Raw genomic sequence first — 19,101 nt, 5'->3', positions numbered from 1 at the left:
TGGTTTTATGGACAGTGTTTTAATTGACAGAGAAGATGCAGGGACAGGGTTCAGGTGAAAGGAGCTTTCCAAATTCAAACAGAAAAGGTGACACATTGGAACAGCATGGGAATGTGGCTGAAGACAAGCAGGAGGGAACTGGATGGGACAGAGTTTCACTAAAACTGTACATCAGGGAATTAGGCTGTGACAGGAAATTCTGGGAAAAAGTCAATTACAATGTTCTTTCTTTGGAATGGACAAAATATCTGCAATAAGGTAATAGACTTGTGGCACAGAGATAAATAAGATTTAGTCACCAGGAAGATGTGGTTAGGGGAGAAACAAAGGCAGAACATAAATATTCAATTGTACCTATCCCTGAGGGGTCTCAGGGAGTGCAGGATGGGTAACCCTGACAGTAATGGGTAACAAAGGCATTACAGAGAAAGCATTTGGCATTTGATGCTGCAGTTGAATCAGCCTGAATGCAGATTCTGGGTAATACGTGTCAAAAACACAAGCAGGAGAACAGTTTTTAGGCTGCCTGACAGCATTTCATTGCTCAACACTGTTACACTTTCCAATGAATTCCTGTGTAATGCAAAGGCAATGTGATCATTTTGGGAGACTTCAATCTTTGTCAAAAATGATATTCTCTGAACTCCTCTTCAAATGTTTGTGCCAGTGTTTCTTTGAATAACACATTGTGTAAATGGCCAGGGACGTGACTATCTCAGATCGACCGTTGGGTGAAGAAGCTGAGTGAAGGAGTAATGTCACACTGAGATATCCTCTGGGAAATTGTAGTGTCGTGGAATTCTGTGAGATGATGGATTTTTAAAGTGACCATAAAGCACACCCTACAATCACAACCAAAGCCATTGACATGTGTTTGAGAGGAGAATTGACCAAGGTAAACAGGGGAAACAGTGAAGTGTGTGGCTGGAAATGTACAGTGCAAAACATTTTGTCATCGAGATGTACAGCACGGAAACAGACTCTTCAGTCCATCTCGTTCACGCTGCCTACATACGCGAACATAATTTTGTCTCACTTGCCAGCACTTGGCCCAAATCCCCCTCACCCCTTCCTGTTCGTATACCCATCCAGATGCCTTTTAGATGCAGTAATTGTACCAGCCTCCACCACTTCCTCGAGCAGTTCATTGCATTCACGCATCACCCTCTGCCTAAAAAAGTTGCCCCTTAGATTCCTTTTATATATTTCCCCTCTCACCCTGAACCTAGGCCGTCCGGTGCTGGACTCCACTACCTCAGGGAAAAGACCTTGTCTGGTAAACCTATCCATACCTCTCATGATTGTATAAATCTCTATATGGTCACCCCTCAGCCTCAAGTAGCCCCAGCCCATTCAACCTCTCCCTTTCGCTCAAATCTTCCAATCCTGGCAACATCCTTGTAAATCTTTTCTGAAACCTTGCAATTTATACAACATCCGATAGGGAGGAGACAAGAACTGCATGCAATATTATCCAATGTCCTGTACAGCCACAACATGACCTCCTAACTCCTCTACTCAGTGCTCTGATCAGTAAACGCAAGCAGAATAAACACCTTCTTCACTATCCTATTTACCTGGGATTATACTTTCAAGGAACTATTAACCTGGACTTCAAGGTCTCTTTGTTCAGTAACACTCCCTAGGACCTTACCACTCAGTGCACCAAGATCCTTCTGTATATCAATGTCCCTCAGTACCCTCACTTTCTTCTTGAATTTGACATGACCTCACACTTGTACAGATTACACTTCATTTGCCATTTCTCTGCACATCTTTCCAACTGATCAGTAACCTCCTGCAACCTTGGATCTCCTTGCTCATTCACCCCAACTCCACCAATTTTCAGATCATCTGCAATAATTATCTTTGTGACTTCCTTTCGTTTCAATTGTGTGAGAATGTGTAACCAGACCAGGGAATCTGTGGGAATTCCTGACTGCAGGGGGCTGTCGAGGCTGGGTCATTAAGAATATTGACAGCAGAGATGGTCAGATGTTAATGGATCAGGGAAACAAGGGCTTTATGGAAAAGGCAGGAATGTAGAGTTGGAGAGTATCAGATCAGCCATGATCTGATTGAAGGGCAGAGCATCCTCAATGGGCCAAATGGCCTCATTCTGCTCCGACACCTTATGGTCTTAACTCAAACTCAATATCTGCATTATAACACTATGGGTCTTTCCTCACAAACTCCTCTAAAATGGGACGATTGGATATTTATTATTACACAGCATTTGAAATCCAATGGACAATTTTGTTGCTGGCTCCTTGATATGATGTTATAGAAAACCATCTCGTATACAATCCAGGATTCTATCCATTACAGCCCTGATACTCATTAGTTATCCAGTCGGGATGGAGACCACTGTCACACACAGTTACTGTACTGCCCTTGCTACAAGTACATTCAGTGTCCTGACTGTAACCATATTGACATTCCATCACTGGTTGATTCCGTTAAAGGAATTCCAGCCAATGATTGCTGCTGCTGCTTGTTCATTCCCAGCTCCATCCAAATAGACTACAAATTTTGATCTTCAGTTCCACGTGGCTATCTCATTAATGCATTAACCTCGTCCTTTCTTCACAACTTGTTGGATTTTTACCTATCCTGCCTAGATCCCAACAACCCTTCAATAGTCTCTTCCCAGCGATGGTCATTCTGCAGCTCCATGACGATTCCAGCATATCTGTTCACTGTCATTCCATCTGCCTTATGGCGAATGCAGGGTGTCATTCCTCAGTAGTGGTGGGGGGGGGGGGAGTTGAACAGATGGATAGAGGTTACAGAGACAGGGAGGCTTACAGGGACTCGAGGATTTTCGAGCTAAATCTGGGCAATAATGTTCATGGGATAAAGGGGTTTGTAGATTGGAGGAATTTACAGAGGTAGAGGGAGCTGGATTAGATTCTGGAGATAGGGATAGGGATGGATACAGGGAGAGGCAGGCAGACTGAGAGGCACAGATAGGGAGTGTTTCAGTCGGAGATTATTGTGTATATTGACAGAGATATGGAAGGTTGTAGTGACTGCAGATGTTTACAGATATAAGAAGGCTTCTAGGTTCTGGAGGCTGCATAGATAGGAAGGCAATGGAGAATGCCAGGTTACTGGGCTGGAGACAGTTACACAAATGGGGAGGGTTGCACAAAATGAAAGAGGTTCCTGTGGTCGGGAGGGTTGGTGGGGAGAGGGTGAAGTTTAAATAGATTAAGATCGAAGATTAGTAGAACAATAAGGAGGTTACGATTTTTTTTCACAGGTAAGGAAGGGTTGTAAGAGCTGGAGAAGTTTACCCAGATAGGGATGGATGGAGAGGTTAGAGATAAAACACATTTACATGGAGGGTGGCATTGGTAGGAGGAGCTTACAGGGATAGACAGGGCTCGGCAATTACAGGGATGAAGGAATTTAGTATCTACTGGACAAGTTTAGGACTTAGGGTGTCAGGGATTGGAGAACCTGACAGAGACAGACAGCATTGTGTATACTAGAGGCGATTCCAAATAGAGGAAGGATTATCGGGGCTATAGTATATTACAGAGATCACTAATAGAGTATGTGCCAAAACTGATGGCTGGGACCTCCTGTGCAGTCTCAGGGAGTTCCAGTACAGCAGAGGTGACAGCAGGGCCCTCACAAGATGGTGGGAATGAATCCGAGAATGTTGCTGTTCCTTGCCCAGCATTGTAACTATGTCCTGTGTTCCAGGTCTGAATAAAGATGGCCACTAACTCCACCCTGTGCTGTTTACTATGATTGATCTTACCGGCTGCAGGATTTACTGAAGGCTCCAGATCTCCCTCTCCATCTGTCTCTGGCGAACCAAGCATCTTCAATGAGGTGATGGATGAGACAGGAGTTAGAAACATCCTGATTACCTGCATGAGAGAGAAATAGACAGAATGGGAAATTAGATTGATGCAGTGAGGATAACTCATGTCGAGTAGCACTAAGTCTAGCAGAGATCACAAAAATCCCAGTCTCCATCCCTGGTCCGTACTGTTGCGGATTGGAGGATTCTTTTGGCTCCGGATCCGGAGGAGCTGTAAGAGTGAGAGACGCTGACAGGAGCAACAATTAGACCCACACAGTGAGGGATACCAAATGGAGAGAGACTGAGTGATATCACTAGAGATTTCAGGATCAAACCATAGTGTCAGAAGAAGTGGTTCTGATGCAGTGGGCACTGCTACCAGTACTCAGGGAGGAGTCAGCTATTTTATTGAGATGGTTCAGTGCTGGGACCAGTGTGTGTCCTGGTCAATCATATGACCAGGACAATGTAGACTGCTTTAAACTGACACAGACAAGGAGGGACAAGGCTCAGCTGAAAGGAAATACCCAATTCCATAGAGAAATGTTCAAATATTGAAACATGGGGCTGAGGCGGAGGAAAAACAGGAAGAAACAGGAAGAGACTAAGTTTAACTAAAACTATACATCAGCAGATAGGTTTGTGAGAGGAATTTGTGATTTCAAAAGTAAATTACTATTTCAGAAATTGAATGCATAAAGCATTTGTAATAAGGGATACGCTGGTGTGACTGTGATTTCTATCTAATCACCATCAGGGAGACGTGGTCACAGGGGTGAACAAAAGGTGGGGCATTAATATTCACGGCTACACAACATTGTGGAAAGTCAGGCAGAGTGGGAAGGAGAATGGGGAACTCTCATCGTTAGGGATAACAATGGGATTATATGTGGCCTCACACTATCAAATATTAGGAAACCAAATTCTGGGTAATAAGAGTCAGAACACAGAAGGTGAAGGGCAGTGTTAAGGCCCCATTACAGCATTACATTGTGAGGCATGGCATTGGACAGGGAATTATTGGAATTTGTAACAAAGACAGTAGGACAACTGAAAGGGGATTCAACTTCCCTATCTCACCATCTCATTGGCGGTGGGTCACAAACGAGGCTGGCTCTCTCCTACTCTCAGGGGAGTCTGTGTGTTGCTGTACAGACCGATGTGGCCTGCCACACTTGGGGCAGAAGGTGGCCGTGGGATGGGGGTGGGTGGGACGTTGGTGTGACAGCGCGCTCCTTGTGCTGTTTTCTCCTGGATTCCCCTTTTTCTCCACATCAAGTGTCCAGCTGCTTGACGCCGTCCCAATGCTCCTCCCCCACTTTGGACGGTCTTGGCTCAGCAATTCCCAGGATTTACCAGACTTCATTAAACGATGCGCAGAAGACAAAAAAAATAACAATTCTGAAGAAGCCAATGCTTTAGAAATATGGAAGTATTTGTTAAAGGGATCGCTATGGATCTACTAGCAGCAGGAGTGCAGTAGGAAGGGGAAACATTGTCAGGGTTTAATCAGATGATAGGAATAGGCAGAGGTGAAGGTGCTGGAGGTGGTGAGTGTGTTACAGAGAGGGTCAAGGGCCTGAACAGTGTTACAAAGTTAAGTTTTCCAGGTAATCAACACTATTTTTATGGTGGCCTCACTAATGTCCTGTACAGATATAACATGACATGACATCCCAACTCCTAATCTCAATGCACTGACCAATGAAGGTAAGCATCCCAAACAACTGCTTCACCAACCTGTCAACCTGTGACACCACTTTCAAAGAACCTTTTACCTGCATCCCTGGGTCTCTGTCTGTACAAGCCCAGCTCTGGTCAGCTTTACCAGAGTGCAACACTGTGTATTTCTCCACTTGCTATTCCTAAACTCACTGGCCCACTCTTCAATATCCACTTTACCACCACTTCCAGTCTCACTTACAAACTAGCTAACCGTGACTCCTGTATAATCCTGTATAATCATCCAAACCGTTCATATAAAAGATGCACAACAGTTACCCAGCACCGAAGCCCATGACACACCGTTGGTCACAGGCCTTCAGTTTGACCAGCAACTCTCTATGAGCACGCTCTGTCTCCTACCGTCAATCCAATTTTGTTTCCAGTTGGTGAGTGATCCCTTGTTATGAGTGATCTAAACTTATTAACCAGTCTGCCATGCAGAACCTTGTCAAAGGCCTTGCTAAAGTCCATGTGGACATCATCCACTGCTCTGCCTTGACCTATCACTTTTCTACCTCCACAAACACTCAATCCAGTTTGTGAGACATGGTTTCCCGTGCACAAGGTCATGCTGACCATCGCTGGTCCATCCTTGCCTTTCCAAATGCATGATGATCCTTTCTCTCAGAATCTCCTCCAATAACTTACCCACCTCTTCCATTAGTCTCACTGGTCTGAGGTGGCTGTTGATGATACAAATATCCCTGTGAGGTGCCCTGTAAATTCCTCCCGAGCTTCTCACAGGGCGCTGGGATACATCTGATCATGTCCCAAGGTTTTAGCAACTTTTTTTTCATTTTAAACCATCCTGTTATCCAATGTGAACTCTGTTCGATACATCACTATGTATTTTTCCAAGTTCCCGAACTTCCATGTCTTTCTCCAAAGTAAATCAAAATGCAAAATATTTGTTTTGGATCTCCCCCATCAGCAGTAATTCCACACAGACAGCCTCATTGACCTTTCAGGGCCCTATTCTCTCCTGAGCTAATATTTAGCCCTTGTTGAAACTTGTCAAAATGCTTCCTAAATTTCAAATGTACTTCGACCGCTACTAGCCTCCCCCACCCTTATCTATTCTGCCATTTATGGTCACACCAAAATATAGAATCCAGCAGATTTTTTTCTAAATTCCCCTTTTATAAAACCACGCATCGCTCATTGCACAGACTGGGAGTGTTGTACTCAATGGAGGAGATCACACTGATAGGGATGGTTTTAAAGACGAAGCAATGTTGAGTAATAATGGGGGTTGCAATGGTGACAGCAGGTTTCAGCAAGTTGGAGGATATAGACCTGAGCGACGTTACACAAATAGCATGGCTTTAGGGTCTGATGGGGGCTACACAGTAAAGAGGCTGTAGTAACTGGAGGCAGTTACACAGATAGGGACAGTAATAGTGATACGCAGCATTCACAAAAATGGGGAGGATTGTAGGGTCTGCAGGGCACTACAGACATGAGACGAGTTGTATCAACTTGATGATGAACACAGGCAGGGAGGGTTGAGAGGTTTGGAGTAGGTCACCATGATCGGCAGGGGCAAGGAGACTGGAGATGTTATCGAATTGCAGAAGTTTCAAATCACGAAAGGCATTCAGAGATCATGAGGGAGTGACAATGTCTGCTGGAGTTTCCTCAGATCTGGAAGATTGCAGGGACTTGATGATGTTGTACATGGAAGTAGGGTTGTCGGGACTGAAGCTGGGAACAGAGATAAAGGGATCAGCAGGGGATTAGAGATATGGTGGGTAGTGGTCTCTGGTGGAAGTTCCACATAGAGGGATGTTTTTGGGAACTGCAGGACCCTGCAGAGATGTGGAGAGCTGGAGGGGTTTCACGGAGCAAAGAAGATTGGGAGACGTGGAGCACTTTACAGGGATAAGGATGTTGTTAGGTTGGGGAGTTTTACACAGACAGGGATGGTTTAGGGACCGGAGCAGATGACAGAGGTAAAGATGGTTGTACAGATGGGAAGAACATACAGACTTATGGAGGGTAGCCGTGACAGTAGATGTTTGTAGATACAGGAAGGTTTAGGTTCTGCAGGTTATTTAGACATGGAGGATGTGGAATCAGACAGATTTTCCAGGAGATAACAAGGGCAATTTTGGTTGGAGACAGTTTCACAGATAGGGGAGCATTAGTAATCTCTTACAATTTGGTGAAAGTGGGAAGGGTTGTAGGGGAGGGTGACGTTTACTCAGATAGGGGTGTATGAGCTGGAGAAGATTATAGAGATGGGCAGATAGATGGAGAGACTGGAGGAGCTTGCATTGACAGGGTGTGTGCTGGCGACGGTTGGATGTCACACAGATATGGAATCTTATACGAGCTGGATTGGGAGAGTCACAGGCATTGGAGCGGGTTCTACAGATCGGAATGCAGGGACCTGAGAGGATTGTCGGGTCTTCACAGATTGATTGTGTCAATCAGTCTGGTGAGCTCGGTGAGGTAGATATGGAAAGCTTAAATCCAATGTATACCATCTTCATTTCCCAGACCGGAACTTCAATACCCCTCATAAGCCACGAATCCCTAAACCTGCCAGCTTTTCCCTTCACTCCAACAGAGTCAAATTTGCCATGGATTCTTAACATCACTCTTTTAAAAGGCTCCCATTTGCCAGTCATTCATTTTCCTTCAAACAGACTCACCCAGTTGACGGTAGCACGATGTGGAGGAGCCGGTGGTGACTGGGATGGGCAAAGTTAAAAATCACACAACCCCAGCTTCTAGTCCAGCAGGTTTATTTGGGAGTGATTGGTTTTGGTTCGCTGCTTCATCAGGTGGTTGTGGAGCACAATCATAAGGCACGGAATTTATAGCAACAGGATTGCAGTGTCATGGAATATAATACTAAACACATTTAGTTTAAGTTTTCATCTTTTAGGATGATCACCTGCGCTTTGAAAGCTGGTGCTTTGAGATAAACATGTTGGAGTATAACCTGGTTTTGTTTTATTTTTAATTCACCCAATCGACCTCTGCTAGATCCTGCCTAATGGCCCCAAACCTGGCCCTACTCCAGTTTCACATCTTAATCTGTGGACCTGTCTGATCTTTTTCCATAACTATGTTAAAACTAAGACAGTTGTGGTCACTGGACCCAAAGTGCTCTCCCACTGACACTTCAGTCACTTGTCCGACCATGTTTTCTGAGGGGAGGTCCAGTCTTGCACCCGCCTGACTAGAGTTATGCCTAGTTAGAGTTGCATCTTGAGTTAGGAAACGTTCTTGGACACATTTGACAAATTGCACTCAGTACGGGCCTTTTACTCTCTGGGTGGTCCAGTCAATACTGGGAAAATTAAAATCTCGAACCAATACTACTCTATTATTCCGACTGGTATCTCCAATCTCTCTACACATCTGCTCCTCTCGTACCTGCTGGCTATTTGGGAGTCTACAATACAATCCCAACAGAGTGACCACCCCTGTTTTGTTTCTAAGTTCTAAACATGTGGCCTCATTTGATGACTCTTTAAGCGTATTCTTTCTATCACTTTTGTTATGTCCTCCCTTTTCAAAAGGTCAACTCCCCCTCCTCTCTTACTTGTCCTTCTGTCCCGCCTGTAGTTTCTGTATCGTTGAACACTGAGCTGCCAGTCCTGCCATTCTCTTAGCCATGTTTCGGTTATGGCTATAATATCCCAGTCCCCAGAGAAAATTCATGCTCTGAGCTTATCTGCCTTACCAGTCAGGCCTCATGCATTGAAATAAATGAACTTTAAACCAGAAGTCTTTTCCCTCCCTCGTCTGTGGCCCTGGATATCCTGAATAGGAAACTTGCTCTCGATGGCTAATGTATTTTCTCCTGACTTTTCGATGGTCCCTCTCTTAATCAGAGTCGCAATTTCCTGCCAGTATAGTTAGAATAAAGGGGTAACTGAGGAAAATGTGAGGCCTATTAGAAACCAAAGAAACAATCTGTGCATGGAGCCAGAGGAAGTGGGTGAGGTATTCAATGAATACTTCCCATCTGTATTCATGCAGGAGAAAGACATTGTAGCCAGGGATTTCAGACGGGATGGTGAGGTTCTATAACATGTTAAGATCAATAAGGCGGAGGTACTAAATATTTTCACAGGCATAAAAAGGTGGAGAAATCTCCAGTGCCCAATGAAATGTATCCAGGCTGCTATGGGAGGTAAGAGAGGAGATTGCTGGGCCCTGGTGGATATCTTTAATGCTTTGCTGGCAACAGGTGAAGTGCCGAATGACTGGAGGATCGCTAATGTGGTTCATTTGTTCAGGAAGAGCAGCAGGGATAGGCCAGTTAATTACAGAGCAGATAGTCTGACAGCAGGAGGGAGAGAAATTATTGGAAACCACCCTGAGGATGAATCAACACTTGCAAATGCAAGGATCAACTCTGATTAGTCATCACGGATTTTGTAGAGGAAGATACTGTAGGAGGAATTCAGTTTAGTTTTTTGAAATGGTGTCTAAAAATCCCGAAGGGGGCAATGCAGATGATGTGGGTTACATGGAGTCATTAAGGCCTTTGACAAGTTCCCACATGGAAGGCTGGTCCAAAAGGAAAGAGCCCATGGGATCCAAGACAAGTTGGTAATTTGGATACAAAATTAGTGGATAATCTTTTTCGTGTTTGAAATTGTTTCACCAACGGGAGTACCACAGGGATCTGTACAGAAACGATCACTGGTTATTCTGGGGAATAATAACTTTGGGCAGCACGGTAGCACAGTGGTTAGCACTGCTGCTTCACAGCGCCAGAGACCCGGGTTCAATTCCCGCCTCAGGCGACTCTCTGTGTGGAGTTTGCACATTCTCCCCGTGTCTGCGTGGGTTTCCTCCGGGTGCTCCGGTTTCCTCCCACAATCCAAAAAAATGTGCAGGGGTTAGGTGAATTGGCCATGCTAAATTACCCGTAGTGTTAGGTGAAGGGGTAAATGTAGGAGAATGGGTCTGGGTGGGTTACGCTTCGGCGGGTCGGTGTGGACTTGTTGGGCCGAAGGGCCTGTTTCCACACTGTAAGTAATCTAATCTAATCTAAAAAAACTCTGATGTGAAAGCAGAAGGTATTATTAGTCGGTTTGCAGATGACATGGAAGGTGAGGGATGTTGTTCACAGTGAGGGGGATGGTCTCAGGCTACAGTCTGATATCGATCAGATGATAATCTGAGCAGAGTTCTGATCAATGTGAGGTCATATCCTGTGGGAGGTACGAAAAGCGAAGGACAGACATAATGAATGGTTGGTACTTGTGGAGTGGTGAGGAACACAGGGACCTGAGTGGACAACCCAAAGATCCATGAAGGTGTCAGCACAGGTGGACCGGGTGGGGAAGGCACCTGAATTAGGAGCGGGAGGGGGACCCATATCCTGGTGGGGTGAATTGTTAGAGCTGCTTGAGAGGATATAATCTCATCTGGCAGGGTCTTGTATCTTAAACAGTCGTAAAGCCAGAAAGAAGATTGAGGCTGGTACACAAGTTAAAGAGAGCCATTTCAAGTGATAAGGCAGGCAAGAACATAGCAGGGAATGGGGGAAAACTGATGATTTAACTGCATTTATTTCAATGCAAGGGGCCTGACAGCTAAGGAAGATGAACTCAGGACATGGATTTGAACATGGGACTGGGAGATTATAGTTATTACAGAAACACAGCTGAGGGAGGGGCAGGACTGGCAGCTCATTGTTTCAAGGTAGAGGGACGGCAGGAAGCATCGAAGGGGAGGCGAGAGAGGACGTGTGGTGGTGGGTTTTGATTGCATGAATCATCCCAGCAGTACTTAGAGAGGATATTCCTGTGGGATCACCCAGTGAAGCTATGTTAGTGGAACTGAGAAATAAGAATGGGTCATCACTTCGATTTGATTGTCCTACTAATCCCTAATAACAAGTGGCAGACTGAGGAACAAATATGTCGGGAGATCTCAAATGTCAATCATAATAATAGGGCTGTTATGGTAGGGTTTTTTAACTTTCCACCTTAGACCAGGACTGCCAGTGTTCAGCGTTTGCAAGGGAGGAATTTGGTAATTGATTTCCAGTAAACTCCCAATCAATATATAAACGGTCTGAAAACAGAATTGGGCAAAGTCTGACCTCCCATTGGGAAACAAGGTCGGGAAAGGGACTGAAGCGTTAGTGGGAAAGCATTTTGCCAAAGTGACCACAGCTCTATTAGTTTGGAAGCAGCTATGGAAAAGGACAGGCCTGGTCCACAAGTTCAAGTTATAAAATGGGGCTCGCCCAATCTTGATCGTATTAACCAGGACCTTTCAAAATGTGATTGCAGAGTCTATTTACAGGGAAAGGGAAGTCTGGCAAGTGAGAATATTTTAAAAGTGAGTTAAATTGAGCGATCAGTGCCAGCATGTTCCTGTTTGTGTGCAGGTCAATGCTGACAGCATTCGGAAACACTGGCTGTCTATTAAGGGTCTGGTCAAGGAAAAGGGGGCACATGTCAGGTATAGCCAGCTGGATCAAGGGAATCCCTGAGAATCACAGAGGCTGTAGGATGGAAATCAGGAATGCAAAAAGAAGACATGAAATTGCATTTGCAAAGAAGGATGAGGACAATCCAAAACTGATTTTAGATAATATAGATACAATAAGAGTAAACGATTAACTCGGGACAAAGTAGGGGCCCTTAAAGATCAATGACGCCGTCGATGTGCATGACTTCTGGATATGGCTAAGATCCTAAACAAATTATTCATTCTTGGACTTACAGTGCACCAAGACTGGGGAACTCAGATTACTACGTTACAACACAATTGGAGAACTCTGTGCAATTCTAGTCTCCCTGCTGTCAGAAGGATGTTGTGAACTTGAAAGGGTTTAGAATAGATCAATAAGATGTTTCCAGGGTTGTTGCTGAATAGGTTGGGGCTATTTTCCCTGGAGCGTCGGAGACTGAGGTGTGAACCTACAGACATTTATATAAACATGTTTATATACATTTACACCTTCACCTAACACTATGGGCAATTTAGCATGGCCAATTCACCCAACCTGCACATTTTGGACTGTGGGAGGAAACTGGAACACCCGGAGGAAACCGACACAGACACGGAGAGAATGTGTAAACTCCACACAGACAGTTGGCTGAGGCAAGAATTGAAGCCAGGTCAACTGGTACTCTGAGGCAGCAGTGCTAACCACTGAGCCATCGTGCCACCCCAAGCAGGGGAGTGGAGACAATCCTGGTAGTTATAGACCCGTGAGCCTTACTTTGATTCCGGGTAAACTGTTGGAAAGGCTTGTAGGGGATAGGATGTATAATCATCTGGAGATGAGTTAGTTGATTAGGGATAGTCAAAACGGTTTTGTGAGGGGCAGGTCGTGCCCTCACAAACCTTATTGAGTTCTTTAAGAAGGTGAACAAAGAGATGGATGAGAATAAAGCAGTTGATGTAGTGTATATGCATTTCAGTAAGGCGTTTGTTAAGGTTTCCCATGGTAGGCTATTGCCGATAATGTGGAGGCATGGGACTGTGGGTGATGTAACAGTTTAGATCAGAAATTGGCTCACTGAAAGAAGGCAGAGGGTAGTGGTTGATGGGAAATATCGATCCTGGAGTTCTGTTACTGGTGGGTACTTCCAGGATGTGTTTTGGGTCCACTGTTGCTGTCAATTATATAAATGGCCTGTATGAGGGCTTTGAAGGATGGGTTAGTAAATTTGCAGAAGACACTAAGGTCGGTAGAGTTGTGGATAGTGACGAAGGGTGTTGTAGGTTACAGAAAGGTTTAGATAAGCTGCACAGCTGGACTGAAAGTTCGCAAATGGAGTTTAATGTGGAAAGGTGTGAGGCGATTCACTCTGGAGGGAGTAACAGGAACACAGGGTTCTGGGATAATGATAAGATTGGTGGTAGTGTAGATGAACAGAGGGATCTCTATGTCCATGTACATAGATCATTAAAAGTTTCCACCCAGGTTTATGGATTTTATAAGAAGGCATTCAGTGTGTGAGCTTGTCTTGGTAGAGGGATTGAGTTTCTGAACCATTAGATCATGCTGCAGCTATACAAACTTCTGAGTGTGGCCACATTTGTTCAGGTCACTGCATTACCGGATGGATGTGTAAGTTTAGAAATGATTCAGAGGAGAGTTACTAGGAAGTTACCTGGTATGGAGGGAAGGTCTTATGAGGAAAAGCTGAGGGTCTTTAAGCTGTTTTTGTTCAAAAGAATGTGTTTGAGGTCAATTAATTGAGACAAAAAAGATAATCAGCAGGTGAGATGAGTTGGACAGTGAGAGCCTTTTCTCTTGGATGGCGATGCCTACCACAAGGGGAGATACCTTTACATTGAGGTAGATATTAACATGAATAAATAGATATGGGACAGATGCCAGAGGTAGGTTTTTTACTCAGATTAGTCGGGGCATGGAATGCATTGCCTGCAACCGTGGTAGACTCGCCAACTTTAAGGGCATTTAAACAGTCATTGGATAGACATATGGACAAGAGTTGGAATAGTGTTGGTTACTTGGGCTTCAGATTGGTTCCACACGTTGGTGCAAAATCGAAGGCCGAAGGGCCTGTATTGCGCTGTCATGTTCTGTGTTCCAGTGGGCAAAAATATGAGATGGGAGAGGAAAGACATAAAAGCGATTTTAGGAGAAAAGTTTCCACACAGAGGATGGTGCAGTTATGGAATTAATGTTCAGGGGAAGTGGTAGAGAAATGTTCAATTTGGGTGGAGGAGAAGTTTGAAGGGATACGGGTCAAATGCAGGGAAATGCGACTTGTTCATGGACTCTGGTCAGCATGGACTAGTTTGGTTGAAGGAAAAGTTTCCGTGGTGCATGGTCTCCAGTTATTGGAGGAGGAGACTACCGAGATAAGGAATGTTGTGGACTCTGAAGCAATTTACAGTGATAGTGATGGTAGTCTGGAATTCAGTACATTTCAAATATGTGGAGGGACAATCGGGCTAGGAGGAGGTTACAGAGATAGGAACTGTTATAGGAGAGAGAGAGAGAGAGAGAGCGAGAGAGCGAGAGCGAGAGCGAGAGCGAGAGATACTAAGTGATATCACCAGAGTACTGGAAGATATCAGGATCACATAATTGTGTTGGAAGAACAGGTTTCGCTTCATCATGCACTGGTATAACCGGTCAGGAATGAGCAACCTATGACCAGGCGAAGTGATGGCCGAGTGGTATTACTGCTAGAGCATGTATCCGAAACCTCAGCTAATGTTCACGGGAGGCAGGTTGGAATCCCACCATCTGAAATGGTGGAATTTGAAATCAATAATTTTAAAAATAGCAATTAACAAACCACAAATAAGTATGAGACCATTGCTGATGTACAAAATACCCAAACACTTGTCCTTTCGAGAAAGACATCTGCCCATCCTGACGTGGTCTGCAGGACATCCCCACAGCAAAGTGTTTGCCTCTCAAAGACCCTCTGAAATGGCCGAACAAGCAATTCAGATCAAGGGAAGCTAGGGCTGGGCAAGAAAGGCTGGTCAGCCAGAGACACCCACATCCCATACCTGATTTAATAAATAATCCATTAGATGGTCCCACTGGAAATGTGCTGGGATCAGTGTCCTGGCCGATCATGTCGGTAAGTTTATGGACAGGGCTTTCAACTGACAGAGAGGATGCAGGGGCAGGCTTCAGGTGAAAGGAGCTTTCTAAATCCAGAGAGAAAACGTGGAGCAGCGGAACAGTATGGGGATGTGGCTGAACACAAACAGAACGGAACAGGATGGGACAGAGTTTAACTAAAATTGTACATCAGCGAATAAATTTGTGACAGAAAATTGTGGGAAAGAGTAAGTTGTGTTTTTTTTTAATGGACAACGTCGCTGTAATAAGGAAGATGGATTTGAGACACAGAGATAAAAGAGATTTAGACAGCTGGGAGACATGAATACAGGATGAACAAAAATACTCAGTGATTCACAATCTTGTGCAAACTCAGGCAAAACGGACAACACAAACAATAATGGATAACAAAGGCATTACAGAGAAAGCATTTGGCCTCAGATCATGAAGTAGATTCAGTCTGAATGTAAATTCTGGCTACTACTTGCCAAGGACACAAGTCGCAGAACAGTTTTAGCAACCGAACAGCATTCCATTGCTCATCACTGCATTACACAGGAACTCATTGACATTTTTTAACAAGGGCAATGTGATGATTTTGCAAAACTTCAATATTTGTATAATCTGGGACAATCACACGGACAACATTGATATTGGAAGAGGATTTCGGAGAATTTTTTTCAGTGTTGCTTTGAAAAACACATTGTGCAACTGTTAAGGGACATAACTATCGCAGAGCAGCCGTGTAATGAAACTTAGTGAATGGGTAATGTCACCTGCAGAGATCCTTCGGGAAATTGTGATAAAGTGCAGTTTAAAGAAATATAAAGTTTTAAAGTGAATCACAGAAAGGACAAGCTACAACTAGAAACAAAAAATAGCCAATTACATGAGTTTGAGAGGAGAACTGACCAAGGTAAACACGCTAAACAGACTGAAATATGTGGCTGGAAATGAATAGTGGAAAACATTTGAAAGAACAGTGTAAATCACAACAGAAGGTCATTCGATTGAAACAGTAAAAACCTCAGCAAGAAATTCCCACTGATCCCTCACTCAGGACAAAAGGGATCATACTAGGTCATGAAGCTGAGAAGATCACTAAAAAGTATTTACAATCCTGAAATGAGAGTGTGTTTTAGGAGTAAATGTTAATGCATTGCAATGGGTCTGCTCGCAGGAGGAGGGCTGTGGGAAGGGGAGTCACGGTCAGGGTTCATTGACACGATAGGAACAGGGAGAGGTGAAGGTGCTGGAGGTGGTGAGAGTGTTACAGAGAGTGGTCAGAGTGTTACAAAGACAGGACGGATTGCTGCCGCTGGAGGGGTTTGCAGATGTAGGGAGGGACATAGGTATTTTTCTTTATTCATTCATGGGATGTGGGTGTCACTGCCTGGAACAACGTTCTTTGACGCCATGCTAATTACCCAGAGGGTAGCTCAGAGTCAGCCATATTGCTGTGGGTCTGGAGTCACATGTTAGCCAGACCAGGTTAGAATATTTGATGTCCTTCCCTGAAGGAGGTTAGTGAACTAGATGAGTTCTTCCGACTGATCAACAATGTTTTAATGGTGGCCCCACCAATGTGTTTTACAGCCACAACATGACATCCCAACTCTTACTCTCAATGCTCTCCCCAATGAAGGTAACCATCCCAAACACCTGCTTCACCAGCCTGTCTACCTGTGACACCATATTCAAAGAACTGTGTACCTGGGTCACTGGGTCGCTGACTGACGACACTTCCCAGGGCCCGAACATTAACTGTATAAGTCCCACACTGGTTTGTTTCACCAAAATGGCATACTTCACATTTATTTAATTAAACTCCATCTGCTATTCTTCAGCCCAAGATCCCAGCAGTACTGTTCATCCTGTTGTATCACAGATAACCTTCTTCACTGTCCACTTTCCCACCAATTTCAGTGTCACCCACAAACCTTACTTACCAGGAAACCAATATTCCCATCCAAACCATTTATCCAAATGACAAACAATAGGGGACCTACTACACCGCTGTTCACATGCCTCCAGTCAGAAAAACAACATGTATCCCATCACCCACTGTCTCCTTCCATCAGGCCAATTTTGTATCCAGTTGACTAGCTCCTCCTGAATGCCATATCCTTTTTGCAATGATCTGAGCTTATTACCTAGTTTATCAGACAGAACATAAAACACAGAACAGTTTAACCCACGGCCCTTCGGCCATGATTTCATGCCAACCTGTTATCCAACTGTAAGATCAAACTAACCGACATACCCTTCATTTTACTATTATCCATGTTTCTACCCAAGAGTCTATTAAATGTTTCGAAAGTATCTAATTTTACTACCACCATTGGCAGTGCATTCCAAACACCTAAGATTCTCTATGCTCTTATCCATCCTCCAATCACCTTAAAATTATGCCGCCTTGTAATAGCCATTTATTCCATAGGAGGAAAAGTCTCTGACTATTCACTCACTCTGTGCCCCGCATCACCTTGTTCACGGAACAGTAGAATCGACGTTTTAGGCATAAGCTCTTCTTCAGGATTCCTGAAGAAGGGCTTATGCGCGAAACGTCGATTCTCCTGTTCTCTGGATGCTGCCTGATCTGCTGCGCTGTTCCAGCAACACATTTTCAAGTCTGATCTCCAGCATCTGCAGACCTCACTTTCTCCATCACCTTGTTCACCTCTACCAGTTCGCCCCATCCCTTCTTCACTCCCATGAGAAAAGCCTTAGCTCCCCCAAACTGTCTTAATAAGAAATGCCCTCCATTCCAGACAGCATTCTGGTAAATCTCCTGTGTATGCTCTCTAAAACTTGCACAGCATTCCTGTAAACAGGGGGCCAGAACTGAACACAATATTCCAAGTGTGGTCTCACCAAGACGCTATAAAGATGCAGCAAAACCTCACGGCTCTTAAAATCAATCCCACTTCTAAGGAAAGCCAACACAACATATGCCTTTTTAACAACCCTACCAACGTGCGTGGCGATTTTAAGGGATCTATGGACACGGACCCCATGATCTCTCTGTTCCTCCGCACTGCCAAGTATTCTGCCTTTCACCTTGTATTCTGTATTCAAATTCGACCTTCCAGAATGAATCACTTCACACTTTTCCAGATTGGACTCCATCTGCCACTTCCAGCCCAGCTCTGCGTTCTGTCAATGTCCCATTGCAACCTACAACAGCCCTCCACATTACCCATCACTCCACCAACCTTCATGTGATTGGCAAACTTACTAACCCACTCTCCAACATCCACATCCAAGTCATTTACAAAAATCACAAAGAGCAGAGTCCCAGAGCCGATTGTTACAGAACACCACTGGGCACTGAGCTCCAGGCTCAATACTGTCCATCTGCTGCCACCCTCTGTCTTCTCTGGGCCATCCAATCCTGTATCCAGACAGACAGATTTCCCTGTATCCCAATCATCCTTTTTTGAATGATCCATCAACGTATTCTGTCGTATCCTCAAAGAATTCAATAAGGTTTGTGAGGCATGACCTGACCCCTCACAAACCCATACTGACTGTGGCTAATTTAACTATGGTTTTCCAAGTAGTCATAAATCCTGTCTTTAGGGTCCTCGCCAATAATCTACACACCACAGACATTAGACCAAATCTGTAATCCCCAGAATTCTACCTCCGTAACATTGCCTGGACTCGACAAATCTTCTCTCCTCTGCCATGTTCCCCAGAAGGGCACTGGAGGGTGGTAGGCGTTACAGAGATAGGGAGGGGTATCAGGACAGGAGGAGTTTGCAGACATTAGGAACGTTGCAGTACCAAAAGGAGGCTTCAGTAGTTGTGAGGTTTCATGGTGATGAAGGCATTTGAGGAGGGAAGGAGGGAGGATTGTAGGGAAATGAGAGGTTTCACAGTTTAGTTGCTTTTTAGGACTGTAAGAGGTTCCTGAGTTGGGGAGGGTGTAAGCACTGGTGGATATTACATCAACATGTGGTTTTAGTTGCAATGCATGAAGAGGATGCAGGAAACTGGAGAGTATGGG

This window comes from Chiloscyllium plagiosum, unplaced genomic scaffold (assembly GCF_037043375.1).
Source record: "Chiloscyllium plagiosum isolate Xiang-an unplaced genomic scaffold, Cpla_swu_hap1 HiC_scaffold_29, whole genome shotgun sequence".
Taxonomy (NCBI): domain Eukaryota; kingdom Metazoa; phylum Chordata; class Chondrichthyes; order Orectolobiformes; family Hemiscylliidae; genus Chiloscyllium; species Chiloscyllium plagiosum.
Note: the sequence above shows the minus strand (reverse complement) of the source record.